At 34.1% G+C, this 17059-nt stretch overlaps 1 long non-coding RNA gene across 1 annotated transcript; it reads right to left on the minus strand.

Moving 5' to 3' along the window:
- Positions 1 to 1098: 1098 nt before the first annotated feature.
- Positions 1099 to 15688, minus strand: LOC127492024 (uncharacterized). The gene is made up of 3 exons (XR_007920945.2): positions 15642 to 15688; positions 9949 to 10063; positions 1099 to 1242 (listed from the first exon to the last, which is right to left on the minus strand). It is a non-coding gene; the product is annotated as an uncharacterized lncRNA (long non-coding RNA).
- Between the last annotated feature and the right edge of the window lie 1371 nt (positions 15689 to 17059).

Here is a 17059-nt window from a genome sequence, read left to right on the forward strand (position 1 = left end):
GTTATCCAACTTCTCTCTAGCCCTATCCCTTCTCCCCCTGCACTTTCCCATAATCACTATTTGATATTCAGGTGGATATTTTTTTTCAAACTCTATTCAGCTTTATTAAAAATTCTTTTCATAAAGAATCATGGTATATCTGGCAGGACCTAGGCATCAGGTGGATTTTGTTTTAGCTTCCATATATGAGAGAACATGCAGTATTTGTTTTTCTGTATCTAATTTATTTCACTTGATATAATGTGCTGCACAGAGGAGAAAGTCAGCAATGAGAATAGGAGAAATGTTTGCAAACTGTTCATCTGACAAAGGATTAATATCCAGAATATATACAAAACTCAGAAAACTAAATAATATGTGCTGGAATGGTGGTACAATTGTTTCATACACTGTTCATGATGTCAATGTCCCATTTAGGAGCACCAGGCTAGTACCAGCTGTTCTGATTTTGATCCAACTCCTGCTACTGCGCCTTGGGAAGCAGTGGAAGTAACTTCAGGTACTTGGGCTTCTGTCACTCATGTGGGAGACCCAGATGGAGTCCCAGGTTCCTGGCTTCAGCCTGGTTCAGCCCTGGACATTGTGGCCACTTAAAGCGTAAACCATCAGGGAGAAAATCTCTTTCTCTCTGTCTCTACCTCTCTCTTTGTCACTCTGCCTTTCAAACAAATAAAACTTAAAAGAACACTCAATAACAACAACCCCCCCCCAATTTGGCCACATTTAAAATTGGGCAAATGATATAATAGACACTTTGAGAAAAAGGAATTCAAATGACCAAGAACTTTATGAAAACTATGCATAGCATAATTAGCCATTAAAGAAATGTGAATCCAAACTAAAATGAGATATCTCACTCTAGTCAGAAAAATTATTACCAAATTGAGAAAAAATGGCATATGCTGGAGAGATTTGCAGAAAAGAGAACTATTTTACAATACTGTTGGGAATGTAAATGACTGCAATCATTTTGGAGAATGATATGTAGGCTCGTTGCTTAGGTCTTCTCAAAAATAAATATTTCCTTCTCGTGAGCTCTTCCATGATAATTCTTTTTGAAACCTCCAAACCTTATACTCTCCCTTTCCACCTCTAGTTTTTTCTATTGTTCTAATACTAGATGATACTCAGTGTATTGCTGTTACATATTACTTATTATTTTCTATCTTACCGTACTATAAAGTAGTCTCTGTGAGAAAAAGATGCTTTCCTTCTGAGTTTCTTCACTCCTGACTGCTTAACCTATAGAGGAAAATATAGCATCTATTTAAGACATCATACATAAATTTATGTTGTGTGTACTAGGCTTCTTTCCATTTGTAATGTTTTATAATAATGTCTGCACATTTAAAATGTTAATTTTACCTGTGTCCTATATAATGTTGTAATTGGTTATTTTTCATTTTGTTTGAAATCACAACCAAGCATATAGTGTTCATGTACAAATAGGTCTTTTGTTAATTAAAAAATAATTCTAACATACACAATTATGTAAGAATAATATTGCAATTATCAATATCCAGTACACAGAATAAACAAGTATAATTTAAGGTTTGTGTTAAAAATTTATTCCATTTCTAATTTAATGCTTTCTACATCTTGGAGAGGAAGTAATTGGTTGCCATTTATCAAGGTGAAATTTGTCTTTAGAAATGTATAAAAGTAGTACTAGTAACAAAAGTGTCTATACTAGCAAAATAGAAGTGCTCATTATTTTCTTGTGTTATGTAAGCCTAGTGATTTTAATCATTTCAAGGCCAATAAAACCTGTTCATTTTTAACTTTTATATATTTCAAATCCTTGCTTTTAAAACTCATTATAAAACATTTTGAAAGAATGTTCTGAAGAGATAGATTTAGAAGCTATTCACAAATCAATTAGCAATTTTAAAATAATATGTACGATGCAAAATAAGGTCTGGATCGTGGTTAGCACATAGACAGCTTCATATTTTTATTAATAGTTCAAGTATTATAAACATAGATTTTGAAACCTCTTTTTTGAATTGATTAAAGATTCTTCCCTTTTCTTTTTTGGGACATTTTTAACCAATAAAGTGTATACATTCAGCAAAGCAAATAATATGGGTGCTGGTTCGAATCCCAGCTGATCCTCTTCCGATCCAGCTCTCTGCTATGGCCTGAGAAAGCAGTAGAAGATGGCCCAAGTGCCTGGGTCCCTGCACCCACGTGGGAGACCCGGAAGAAGCTCCTGGCTCCTGGCTTTAGATCAGTGCAGCTTCCAGCCACTGTGGCCATATGGGGAGTGAACCAGCGGATGGAAGACCTCTCTCTGGCTCTACTTCTCTCTGTAACTCTGTCTTTCAAATAAATAAAATAATCTTTAAAAAAAAAAAGCTTATATTCTGAAATATCTATATTTGGGGCCAGTGCTGTGGAGTAGTGGGTTAAGCCACCACCTGCAATGCTGGCATTCCATATGGATGCCAGTTCAAGTTTCAGCTGCTCCATTTCCAATCAGCTCCCTGCAAATGTGCCTGGAAAGAAAGTGGAAAATAGTCCAAGTCCTTGGACCCCTGCATCCCTGTGGGAAACTCAGATGAAACTTCTGGGTTCTGGGTTCTGTCTAGCCCAGCCCTGGCCTTTGTATCCCTTTAGGAGTTAACCAGAGGATCCAAGATATTCTCTCTCTCTCTCTCTCTCTCTCTCTCTCTAACTTTGCCTTTCAAATAACATATATATATCTTTAACATTTTTTGAAATTTCTAAGATTTTGTGCTTTCCTTCGCAACACTAACTTCAGTGTATGTGTCTATATTTATATATACGCTTATGCATGTGTACGTGATGTGTGATAGATTCATTTTCCTGGTTTTCTAAATGATTGCAAATTGTTTCAGCTTTATATACTAAGAAATTCCTCTTTTCTGTATGATGTAGTAACAGTTCTGTGCCACCCATCAAATGATCAAATGTTCAGGGTCTCTCCTTGGTTCTATGTCCTTGCACATTTTGCTCTACTATAATCCTATGCTAACTGTGTACTATTAATTACATTTGCTCTAAAATAAGTATTATTTCACATCAGGGGAAATTTCTTTCACTGATTCTATTATTTTATTTGTCATTAGGTCTGTCTACATATTTCTAAAACACACAGACTGTTGATGAAAGACAGCCTGCAAAAGACTGACCACTTGGAGAGTCAGGTACAGGGAAACTTGTAAGTATGTTTGTTTTGGGATTTACATGATCAGGATTCCAAATACTTGGCAACATTATGTTTTTCTCTATCCTTGAAAGAAAAATCCAGAGATATCACTCTGTCTCTGAGGCTGACGCTGTCTGTGTATTCATAAACTGCTGCTTCTGGGGCAGGGAAATCTACCGAGATTACAGAAACACGTAGAGCTCTATTCCCATCTGCATTCCACATCAAAGTGCTTGTGGTTGATACTTACTCCGGCTCTTGACTCCAGCTCCTGCTAGTGCAGACCCTGGAGTGGTTATGTCTCATGTAATTGTAATTGTATTCCTGTTATTTATGTGGTAGACAAGAGTTGAGTTCCCAGCTCTTGACTTCAACCTCAACAGAGGGCTAACTATTTCAGGAATTTGAGGAGTGAACCAGCATCTCTGTCGACATCTTACGTAAATAAACGACTTGGCAATAAGTTGATTTACTCAAACAGTATTTCACACTTTGTGTGTCTGTGTGGGTGCAAACTGTAGAAATCTTTACTTAATGTATGCTAAATTAATTTTCTGTATATAAAGATAATTGAAAATGAATCTTGATGTGAATGGAAGGGGAGAGGGAGCAGGAGAGGGGAGGGTTGAGGGTGGGAGGGAAATTATGGGGGGGGGGGAGCCATTGTAATCCATAAGCTGTACTTTGGAAATTTATAGTCATTAAATAAAAGTTAAAAAATTGATTTAAATCAATGATTAATATGGACTTAATCTTTAACTTACAGCAATACAAGTATATAAATATATTATACTTACAAATAATAAATTATTTCATAATATTACCCACTAATTTAGATCATTCTTTTTTGGGATAGCCCTGTTTATTTAGTCTAACATATTGTCTTACTGTATAAAATGCAAAAATGAGTATTCGTATTTATAATTGCGTGATTTTAAAGCTATTTTCTAAGCACATAAAAGAGATACTAACAGCATCAACTCATCATGTTTATTTTCAACTATGAAATTAAATTTTGTGGAAAATAATACTATAACAAAATGATGTTTTCTCCTTTACACTTGAGTTTATGCACTGTCTTATACTATTAACCTCAAAAACCTAAAAAAACAGTCTTGTTACCAATGAAAGAGAACTGGAGGCAGTTGAAATAAAAGCAGAAAATCAGTTACAAATATAAGAGCTAAATGTCCATATTTGCATAAAGAACTATTTTTTTTCCTAAAACTGCAATCCACACATCACCAAATGGAGAATAATGTGTTTTTCTGAAATGGTCACACAAAGCATATATATATAAATATATATATACATATATATTACATATAATATATATATATTACTAAAGGTATTTGTAAAATCCTTAAAACTGGTGTAACCAGAAAAGATAGTCTTTTTTGTTTCAATCTGAATCTGCTAGATCTGTAAGACAAAGTGCATTATATCAAAGATGTCATTATTAAATTGCTTCTTTTAGAGAACATTAGGAATTCAAAGTATGAATTTAAGCATAATACAGTGACATTTCTCTTTCACCAACTTTTAAATTTTTACTGTCATATAAAAATTCTATTTATTTGGAGTCAGGTGATGTTTTGATGCATGCATACACTGAATAATGTCCAATCAAGGTAAACATAGCTATCTCTATAAACATTTAACATTCTTTTATGCTAAAAGCATTCAAAATTCTTTCTTTTAGTTTCTTTGTAGAGAAATATACAGTATATTTTCATTCTCTATATTCACCTTACTGTGCACTAGATCAGAACACATTCCTATCTAAAAATAACAGTATTCATTTATACATTTTTGTGTTCATTTTGATGTTGCCTTGTGCTACTAAAAATTTTATAAGCAAATAAATAAAATACATAATGTTACATGAAAAAATATTTCAAATAACTTTTAGGCAGATTTTCAAATAAAAAAGACATTTTCTTTTTATACTTTAATTCAAATACAGATTCTAGTTACATGTACATGTTTGGTACTTCAGCATCTCCTACTTTACATGTGAATGAGATTAAAACTACTAATTTGCAGTACCTTCTGAGAATGCCCTAAAATCATTCTTTTTTTCTGTCACATTTCAATGATTTTTTTTAATTTCTCCAGAAATAAATGTAGTAAACATATAGTCTGTTTTTAATGCCATTTAAATAGAAGAATCATATTTCTATAACATTGAAAATATTAGTGAATATTAGTTAAACAAATTGATTTTGCACATGGAAGTACTAGAAATACATTAGAAAAGAAATCCACCTTTATTTTCTAAGTAAATTAATGTTTAGAGGAAGGAACTCAATAAAATAAAAATACTAGTGTTCTAATTAAAAATGCTATAATTTTTCCTATTCTATTTATTAATTGGAATTAAATATAGAAAAAATATACAGAAACCAGTGTCACAGGTAAGTGTAATCAAAAATGGGAGAAACTAGAATCAGCCTATAGTTCTAATTATAGAATCAGTTATTTTTAAAGGAAAGCAAACATTCAATTACAAATAAATTTCGCAAAATTAATCTCATATTGCATTGTAATTCTAATTTTCATAACACAATATGGCTTTTGCATATTGGAAGCCGTTTTAAAAAGATTATAATTACTCATTTTATTAAACCTTAAAATTGAGAATTGAAAGCAATTTCAATATTATTTTCCTATATAATACATATTTAAACTTAGTTCAAATGTATTAATTCAAGTGCCTAAAGCTAAGAAACATTCTGTTATTTTTCTGGGAAATTGTATGGGAAAATTACAGAGTCATAATTCTAAGTATTGTGATTAGTTCTTATGTTTGCCAATGCAGCAAATTCATCCATGGTAGAACACACAGCATGGGCACCTATTCACAAATATATTTCTGAGAAATTACATGGGTGTCACTTTAAAGCTCAGTTTGTTTGTAAATGGGAAATATCATTCTTCCTGCAAAATAACATTGCCATGTTGTGTTGAAGGCAGAATTTGCACAGTGTGGTGACATCATAATATTTTCTTCTGCACTCTGAAAGGAAATGCCACAAAACAGATATCTTCCTCAAAGTGGTTAGAAGAGTACTCTGTTCCTAGATTCAATTAATCATAATTTGGTTTTTAAGAGAGAGCTGTAGGCAAGTTTCCCTCTCTCTCCCTCCATCCCTTCCTCCCTCTCCTTTCTACCCCAGCCCTTCAAATCTATAAGGGTCTGTTCCAAGTATCCTTCTGGATGTCAGGAAAGAACAAGTAATCACTGACATATAGATAACTATAAATAATATAACATTTTCCCTGTCAATGTCACACAGCTGTTCCATGCATTTCTTTATCTTTCCCCAAAGAAACATTGTATTTAAGGAATACAAACTTCATGCATAACATAAATACAACTTTAAGGACATAGTGATTCTTCCCACTGTACCCGCCCTCCCATCCACATGCCTACCCCTCTTCCTCCTCCTTCTCCTATTCCCAGTCTCATTTTTAACTAAAATCTATTTTAAATTAACTTCATGCACATTAGATTAACTCTGTATTAAGTAAAGAGTTCAACAAATTGTAGAAAAAATAAACTGTTCCTCAACAATTCAGACCAGAGCTATTCAAAGTCATTGCATCTCGAAATTAATTTCACTTTTTTTTAAAGATTTTTTTTTCTTTTTGAGAAACTTAGTTCACTTTAAAGGAGAATCCAAATATGATACATCTTTTGCAAGCACTTATACATAACTATACCTTGAGATATAAGAATATCCTCCACTTTATACACTAAATGATATAAGTCTTTGAGAACAAGTTTCACTCTTAACTTTCATAATACAACTCTTTGAGGACACAGGCCCTGCATGGGAAGTTGATGAACAGTGACTCCTGTTGTTAATTTAACAATTAACACTCTTCTGTATGACATCAGTGATCAACCAAGGCCCCTGACATGAGATGCCCCGGCTATGGAAGCCTTTTGAATCAACAAACTCCTACACTATTTAGAAAAGTCCATAAGTGAAATGGACGTTCTCTCCTCCCTTCAGAGAAATGTACATTCTTCTTTAACAACCACTTCTTTCCACTGGGGTCTCATCCATAGAGGTCCTTCATGTAGGACATTTTTGCCACATTGTCTAGGAGTCCCATGTCTGACATGCTCTCATGGACTTTTCAGTCTGACCTGAATGGCCTAAGCACTGATTCCGAGGTCAGAGTGCTATTTAATGTGATTGTCATTCTAGGAGACTACTGTATGGACTGCTTCACATATTTGAGCATTCACTCCTTTTTAATTCTATTATTAAAATCAAATACTTAATCCTATCCGTATGATCACTTTAACACATAATATGCTATTTTTACCACCCAGTATAAGGGAGAACATATGGTATTTGACCTTTGGGGCTTATTTCACAAGTATGATGTTTTCCAGTTTCATTCATATTGTTGCAAATGACCAGATTTTCATTTTTCTACTGCTGTGTAGTATCCATGGTGTACATATCCCATAATATCTTTATCCAGTCTTTAATTGATGGGCATTTGGGTTGATTCAATGTCTTAGCTATTGTGAATTGAGTTGAAATAAACATGGGGGTACAGATAACTCTTTCATATGTTGATTTCATTTCCCTTGGGTAAATTCTCAGGAGTGGGATGGCTGGGTCATATGTCAAGTCTATACTCAGATTTCTGAGGTATCTCCATACTGTCTCCCATAGTGGCCTTCCCAATTTATATACCCACCAATAGTGGATTAGGGTATCTTTCTCCCCACATCCTTGCCAGATTTTGATGTTTGTTTATTTCTGTGTGAAAGCCATTCTAACTGGGGTGAGGTGAAACCTCATTGTGGTTTTTGAATTGCATTTCCATGATGGCTAGAGATGTATGTCTTCATGGCTCAATTTAGCTAGGTTGTATGTGTACAGGAATCTATCCATTTCTTCTGGGTTTTCTGGTTTCTTGGAAAACAGTTCTTTGTAGTAATTTCTGATGATTCCTTTTTGTTTCTGTGGTGACATTTCCTTTTTCATCTCTAATTTTATTGACTTGGGTCTTATCTCTCCTTTTTTTGGTTAGTTAGGCCAATGGTGTGTCAATTTATTTATTTTTTCAAAAAACCAGCTCTGTTTTGTTGATTTTTTATTTTGTTTCTATTTTGTTTATTTCTTCTCTAGTTTTAATTATTTCTTTTTTCCTAATAGTTTTGGGTTTGGTTTCACGTTTTTTATGTAGGTAACTGAGATGCATTGATAGCTCATTTATTTGGTACCATTCTAATTTCTTTATGTAGGCACCAATTGTTATAAACCTTCCTCTTAACATTACTTTTGCTGTATCCTCTAAGTTTTGATATGTTGTGTTGTCATCTTCATTTGTTTCCAAATTTTTTTTTTTTTATTTCTCGTTTTATTTCTTCTGTGACCACCGTTCATTCAGGAGCATGTTTTTCAGTCTCCATGTGTTTGCAAATGTTCTGGAGATTCCTGAGTTTCTGATTTCCAACTTCATTGTATTGTGGTAAGAGAAGATGTATGGTATGATTTTAATTTTTTTTTTTTTTTTGAATTTGCTGAGACTGGCTTTATGGCTGAGCATGTGGTCAATCCTAGAGATAATTCCATGTACTGGTGAGAAGGATGTGTATTCTGTAGCTACAGGATGGAAAGTTAAGTAAATATTTGTTAGGTCCATTTGATCTATGATGTCAATTAACTCTGTTGTTTACTTGCTGATTTTCTGGCTGGTTGATCTATCCATTGCATGCAGAGAACACAAGTGGTGGGTTAACCATCTACACCACAATGCTAACCTACCTATTGATTTTTTTTCTTCAGATAAATTCTACTGTTTTACTGTATCTCACCTTTTTTCTCCAACAACAAAGAATCTTTTTTTAAGTTAGGTGAAATGAATATAATAAATAAACTCACTATATTATATGGTATTATGAGTCATATGTTTTAGTTTTAGTTTTTGAAGATTAATTTTATTTACCTGAAAGACTGATAGAGTTTGAGGGAGAGAGAGAGAAAGGAAGAGATATTACATCTACTGTTTCCCTAAATGGCCACAATGACCAGTGCTGGACCAGGCCAATGCCAGGATTCTGTAACTCTATCAGGTCTCCCATATGGATGGCATTGGCCATGTACTTGGGCCATCTTCTGCTGCCTTCCAAGGCTCATAAGCAGTGAATTGGATCAGAACCAGAGTGGCAAGAACTCCATTTGGCACTCAGATGTAAAGTGTTTGGGCTGCGGGTGCTATGCCACAGTATTGCCCCAAGCCATATATTTTTAACTCTAAAACATTATTAGAAAATTGATGATTTTTCGAATTTTTGTTTTATATGTTGGAGTTGTCTCTCTCTGACATTATGCTAGCTGTCAAAAGTAATAAAATAAAAGGATATGAATGAGATATCATTTCAATTAGAAATTCTTTTATTGATATAGGTATTAGATGCACAACAAACACTGAGAGAAGTATGAATGTCCAAGACATTTTTAGTCAGCAACAAACCCTCATAAATTACCTCAGATTCTATTTACCAATCAATACTCTAGACCATGATGACCGCCTCAGTATTTTACAAGAAAGCATATTTAATGTCACAACACTCACATTGTTAGTATAAGGTAGATAGGAAGGAAATAGCAGGATCAAAGGGGAATAGAAAGCATAATAATTGGAGTGTACTTACCATCCTTTGCATTCTTCTGTTTGTTTCTTTGAACCTAGATCTAGGGATGAAAAGAAACTCTACACCAATGCCATTTTGTGTTTCCTACCTCTTGTGTCAGACCTTGAAATGCCTCTGTGAATCGTCCTCAGTGGAGTCCCAGACTTCAGCAGGGCTACTGTAATCCAGAAAGTATCGTGTGTAGAATCTCTAGCACTCTGAGTCTGTCAGTTAGACACAAACCAGTTACCAGAAACTTATGAAAAAAAATGTGATTTAAGAAATATCTACAGAGTTTTAATTACCACATCAAATATAATCATTCCTTAAATACTCAATATCTTCAAAAGAGAATTATTTTGACCTTCATTGTCAAGAGAAGAATGACATTAAAAAATAAGGCAAAATTTGTTTACTTAGAGTTTATAGTTCAGGTATTGTTGCTACTCATCTTCCTGTTATCTTTTTTACAAGCTTAATGATTTTATTAGATCATCAAAATGCTGGCTGATAATAATACTTATAAAGGAATTTTGACTTTGACAGGAAATCATGTGTGAAGGAATTCTGTTTAATAAGCAGTAAGACGTAAAAAAAATTACATTTTATTTCTTCTGAGGCATGTACTGTATTTATATGAAAGTGTGATGTGATGGCTATAAGGATGTTCAAAGTAAAAAACAGCTTTGAGAAAGCCAACAATATGAGGATATCCTTTTAATAGTTTAAAGCAATCCATTTGTTCCCAAATTAAGACAGTAAAGAAAATGTTGTAGCTAACAAAAACCAACATATGGTCTAAATGAGATATAATTTTCACCAATAAGAGTATAATCCTTTATTTAAACAAAATGTTAGATTGGCAAAGAGTATTGCATTGCAATAGAACAAAAGGCAGCTGAAAGCATAACAAATCAAAATAGAGACCATGCAGGGTCACAAGAGGTTAACAACCCTAGAAACCTTTCATAGCCATCTTTGACATAAAGTTTAATCAATAATTTAATAACAAAAACATAAAGCTTAAAACAGATATAGTAAGAGATTGACATTTTAGTGCATGATGATGTGCATACTGATTTAGGAAATTGACTCTATTCGTTGTAAGATGTTAGGATTTTTTTGAAATATTCTAGTGAGCTCTAAAATGGCAGTTCCTCTTTGCTTACAAATAAAGACTTGAAATTACAAAAGATTATCATATTGTTCAGAAAATCAAAAGCCATGCCAAAAAAGGTAATGCAAATTTACCATGAAAAAATGTTCTTAAAATGATAAGATCATGGAAGAAACATGATCAAACAAGCTCGTAAAATCTAGAAGTTTTGTCAAATGGACATACATATACAGATACATGCTAGCTACACATGATACATTAATATCTTAAGATGAATGCCATCATTTATAACTCATATTTATAATTAATATTCTGAAATGCCCATGTTAAAGCAATAACAAACAACAGCAACAGCACAAAACTTAGATCAATTGACTTTTTTTTAATTATTATTATTTTTTTTTTTTGACAGGCAGAGTGGACAGTGAGAGAGAGAGAGACAGAGAGAAAGGTCTTCCTTTGCCGCTGGTTCACCCTCCAATGGCCGCCGCGGCCGACGCGCTGCGGCCTGCGCACCACGCTGATCAGATGGCAGGAGCCAGGAGCCAGGTGCTTTTCCTGGTCTCCCATGGGGTGCAGGGCCCAAGCACCTGGGCCATCCTCCACTGCACTCCCTGGCCACAGCAGAGAGCTGGCCTGGAAGAGGGGCAACCGGGACAGAATCCGGCGCCCCGACCGGGACTAGAACCTGGTGTGCCGGCGCCGCTAGGCAGAGGATTAGCCTAGTGAGCCGCAGCGCCAGCCGATCAATTGACTTTTCACAATACTGTCCAACTTGCTGATTCTCATTTGAACAAATTTCAAAATAGAGCAAAATGGCAACCAGTAAAGGGCTACTGCTATTTGGTGTGCAACAATCTATAACAAATTGTTACGGATTAAACTAAGAAGATACACTAATACTTTAATTGTAGTTATAAATTCATTACATGACTGCTCAAATTTTGTTGCTTGTTGGCTGTCTAGTTTTGAGATTATTGTCATTAGGAGGTGAATGAAATGCAGTCTAGATTATGTACTACTTGAAAGATCACATTCAGACCACAGTTTAACTCTTGACTGCAATTTGTCTTAATTAAAAATACTTAGGATCTTCATCTTCTGGCAAAGTATTTCAAAGTTCCTCAAAAGCCAAATTAAAACTAAGAGGTCATTATTGGTAACAATATATTTGACACATGAGTTTCAGGTCACTATTGTACTTACATTCCTAATAAAGAATATGAACAATATGAGTCTAATTAAAAGTAATTCTACATTGTGACTAACATTTTTACTACAGCCAGTGAATGTAGTTTCCAATCAACAGAACTAATTTTTAATGTCAGACTAATGAAGATTTAGTGAGGTACAAAAATAAGGTACAAAAAAGTCTATGTAATTATTATCTTGCTTACACTTTGTAGTAGGATTATATTAGCACATTGAAAATATAATATTTTTCTTTACCTTTGTAAGTTGACATAGATAAAATATTTTTCATTTTGAATTGTATTTAATCTTTTTATCATACTTTTTTTATATTGTCCACACCAACTATATTGGAATCAGAAAACTACATATGGTTAAGGACAATGATTCTTAAAGTCATTTTAGCAAAGGATATTGATCAGAGAATCAAAATATCATACTAAAATTCTAAGAAATAAATGTGTACATCTCATTTTTCAGTTTTTTATAACTGATGTTACAGAAGTCTACAATTTTTGTGTGGACAGTTCCTTCATATATCCATCTCTGTGATGTATGAATGAACATGATGAAGGCAATGGAGCCAGAGGAAAGATAAGTATTATCTATTCTCAACTATAATTTCGGTAAAAGAAATATGAAGCCATTTCAATATTAATGAAGCAGTCCTTTCTTGGAAGACAATGCCATCTCAAATATTTATTCTTAGAGAGAGAAAAATGTTTAGAATTCACAAAGCAAAACACAATCTCACAGTTCTTGTTAGAAATTTGAAATTTAATTTGGGCTTGCAAATCACTTTCAAAGTCCACCAATATTAAATGATGTATTAACAGAGATGGGGAAATCCAACAGCAACCCTTGGCTGGCATTACCTTATTGTAGAAAATTTATTAAATTTTATACAATGTCAATTTAACACACACACATACACACAGACAAACCCACCAATCTCTGTGGAATCTAAACTCTTCTTCCTTTGGCTTATGGTTTTATGAAGACTAAATAAAACTAAAGAATCAATAAAGCAATATTATCATTTATACCCAAATAAGCTATTAAATGTAATATGTAATTATAAGCTATGTGATAGTTTCTGTGACTTTGTCTTATGTAATGCATTGCTACAGAAAATTTTTAAAAGATCTAAAATCTCAGTTCTGCAATAACAAAGATGTGCTCACAGCTAGTGTAATCCAATTTTATTGTTTTCTTTATGAGGTAAATTACTGCATTTTCTTTACCATTTTCTTTCATCCTAAAATTTGGGGAGTCCTACCAGACTGAACAACCCACCATTCTAAATCATTTTTAAAATTAAATACATAAAGTTTGGATATTTTCCTTCCATGCGGAAAGAACAAAGGTTTCTCTCTATTATCATTTCCTGCTGAGTTAAAGTAATTCAAGTTTCAGTACATCAAAATGTCATTCCCAAAATAGAAAAGGTTATGTGGCTTAATTATGTTCATGTTATTCCTCCAAAAGATTTTATTTTTCATCTATTAATTTATAGGCCAGTGGTAAAGTCAGTGAAACGAACATGACCGTGCTGGATTCTTCAATATCACATCAAAGCAGGCTTACATAATGAGCACAGAATTCTTAAAGGTTAATCACACTCTTCTAGGATTACAAATTCTGAACTTCAGGAGGTTGTTAATTTAAAAGAATAATTTTTCATTGGTAAGGTTTATGGTAGCATAAAAATGTGAAAACAGAAACATAGATTCTGTGGTTGTAAGCAGATAATACTCAGCAGGCTTCTTCTAAATAGAGATGTATCATGAAGAAAGACAACAAAAGGCATTTAGTGATCTGATGGGATTTAAATTTAAATGCTTTATTACTACATGTAAATAAAATTGTTTCAAAATACAAGTAGAATGGACTACATGCACACAAAAGAAAAAATGTAACAATATTTATTTATCTGTATCCAATATTGCATGATCAGGTAGTTACTGTAATTCTGTAAAACAGATAGCATTTTTATTGTTTGTATAGCATCCATCATTGCTCCTTTACTTAGTTGTGTCCCACGGAATGCCAAACAAGTATTATATTTCCCATCTCATTATACAGTTGCACACAAAATGTTATTATGATGATTCCATTGAAATTTATTTTTGAATTTGGCTTCCAAATTGGGAATGATTTATCATACCTAGATTAATTAAAATCTGAATAACATGTGAAATTAATATTGATGCAATTGACAGTACTATGATTATATATCTTGATATTTAAGTTTCATGGTGATTGAAGACAAGTCATTTTACTTATTTATACAATTATTCATTGCACATTTTAATGTCTCTGGTATTAATTAATTAATTTGTTTATTTGAGAGGCAGAGTAACAAAGGCAGACAGAGCTGTCATCTACTGGTTCACTCCTCAAATGCCCATAAATAGAGGAGGTTGGGCCCACGCAAGAGACAGGATCATGACAGGGGAATCCCACATGAGTGGCAGGAACCCAAATACCTGAGCTGCCACTACTGCATCCCAGAAAACGCACTGATTGAATTTATTAGTTAGAGAATGGAATTGAACCTAGACACTATCACATGGGATGAGAGTGTCTTAACTGCTATACTAAACACCCATTCAGCTTATCCTTTTATTGTTTGAACAGCAGCAAGAATAATAACTAACTGTGGCATTTGTTTAAGGTAAATTAGATGAGATTTATGTGTTTACAAATTATGATTTTTCAGTGTATATTTGAACACAAATCTGCCTGTTAGCAATAGGAAAAGGGAAACTCGGGAAACAAAACTCACACATATGCATACACAAGTAGATTGATCTTTCTTCAGTTTTCTCAGTAATCACCAGTAAACCATTCAGTGGATGTTATGTTAGAGCTGGAATTGATAACTATGACAAAGTGTTTCCTAAATAGAAAGAATTTCTTTTACCTTATCACAGTTAAATCTATCTCTAAATAACCAAGGGAATATCTAGGAATGTACCAAAGGGTTTGATTAGGAAATTGTATTATCATCAACACTTCTTTTCTAGATAAAAAATAATAGAACTATACTTGTTAGAACCTATCAGGCCACTGAGGCCTGATAGAATGGATTATCACTGGGGCCTGAACCCCCAGGCCCTGTGACACTAGGCACAGATAAATAATGTCAATGCTAGTGGAATGCTTATCCAGCCCCTCCCCTGGGATATTCCACACTGCTAAGACAAGGCTTTGTAAACTTCATCCAGGTGCTTTTCTGCAGGTCCCCCACTCACCTTTTCAGGGTCCCCCTGGTACTCTGCACCTCCCCGAACAGGCAGCTAGCTAACAAGGGACTCTGCCTGCTGCTCAAAGGGAATGAGGCCTGGCTTCAATCCCCTGGCCTCGGTCTGGGCAGGCTCAACTCCCACCACCTTTACCTCCCCCAAAAGTGTTCCCCCTAAAATAAAGCCTTTTCAATTTCTCTGAACCCTAAAATTCTAACAATAGAAAAATACTCTACATCAACTTACGGAACAGGAGACATTGAAACCAGCTGTCTTGGGATATTTCTCATCTGTTGGAAGCAGAAATCTTCAATCAACTTTGACATGGTTAGAGATAGCAAGAAGGCTGAGGCTTAGGTTAGTTCAGTAAACTAAGTTAAATTCACCATTCGAAGACATATTACAAGACAGTCTCTCAAATTCTGATTAGTGTACAAAGCTACAATTTCCTTCTCTTTAACATACCTATACAAAATTGCCCTCCCCACAAAGTGAATCAAAATTAAACATGCACAGAGGTGATAGTTAGTATCTCCTATTTGACAGTATTTAGAGGGGGAAGAATTTTGTATCCTTGTCAAACAGGAAAAGGGAGTAATCACCTGGCACTAACTCAAAAGAAATCTACCCTAAAGGGAAAATAAAAATGAACTTGTCTTTTCGGATTCAGAGTTGAATATTTACACTGCTCAATTACACAAAACACACACTGCATACGTGCTGAATTTCTTTTTCTGGTGAACTTCTACCTAATTAGCACTCATTAAGATTCACACTGGTAGTGACTCTACCTTTTGCCTATTGTTCAGAGATTGACTTTATAACCCTTCTCTTTGCTTATATTACAAGAATGATCACTTCTGCTCATCAGCTCAGTCTTTTAAAGAAATCTGTCCTTAATATTTGCTTGCATTCAAAGTCAGTCCTGAGTTCATCACAGCTGGGAACACTAAAGAGGCGATTGTTTTTTCTGGACTAAGACATGAACAGGTGGTACTTCCACCTGCTGCAAGTCTTTCAATGTTTGTTGGCTCAACACTGTTCTTGTTGGCTCAAACCATATCCCAGGTGAGGGGCTGACCTAGTATTTGAAATATTTTCTTGCATTGGAAGCAGCAGAGGAAGAGAAAACAGACTATGGACCTTTTCATTACTAATGGTCTCATTATAGACATTTTCAGGTTGGTAATTGCTGGCATATTGAAATAAATGGGTGCATTGCTTTCTGGTCCGAGTGTGGGTGGAAATAAACCAAACAAATAGAAATGGAACCTGGCTACTTTATTTTGAACATTAAAGAAGATATAGCCAATCCAATTTAGCAACTTATTTTTCCCTTGGGAAAGTTTGCATAAGTCTATTCGTCACTGGCAATGAAAAAAAAATTCTAGACTAACAAGTTTTGTTGTGATTTATTTTGCACAAAGAAAGCACTTGGCTGCCATACAATTTGGGGTATATCTGCTCTGTTCCCTTAGTTTATTTAATGTTTTGGTATTTTTGTTCTGTAGTGGAATAGGACAAATTGGTTCAAAAATACTAGTACTACTCAATTTGAAGGCTTTTATGGACAGAGTAAACCATTATGTTATATCCAGTCATTATTACAAACCACAATTTAACTTGGGACTATTTTTGTTGTGAACAAAATGGAAAACATTCTG

This window comes from Oryctolagus cuniculus, chromosome 9, assembly GCF_964237555.1.
Source record: "Oryctolagus cuniculus chromosome 9, mOryCun1.1, whole genome shotgun sequence".
Lineage (NCBI taxonomy): Eukaryota > Metazoa > Chordata > Mammalia > Lagomorpha > Leporidae > Oryctolagus > Oryctolagus cuniculus.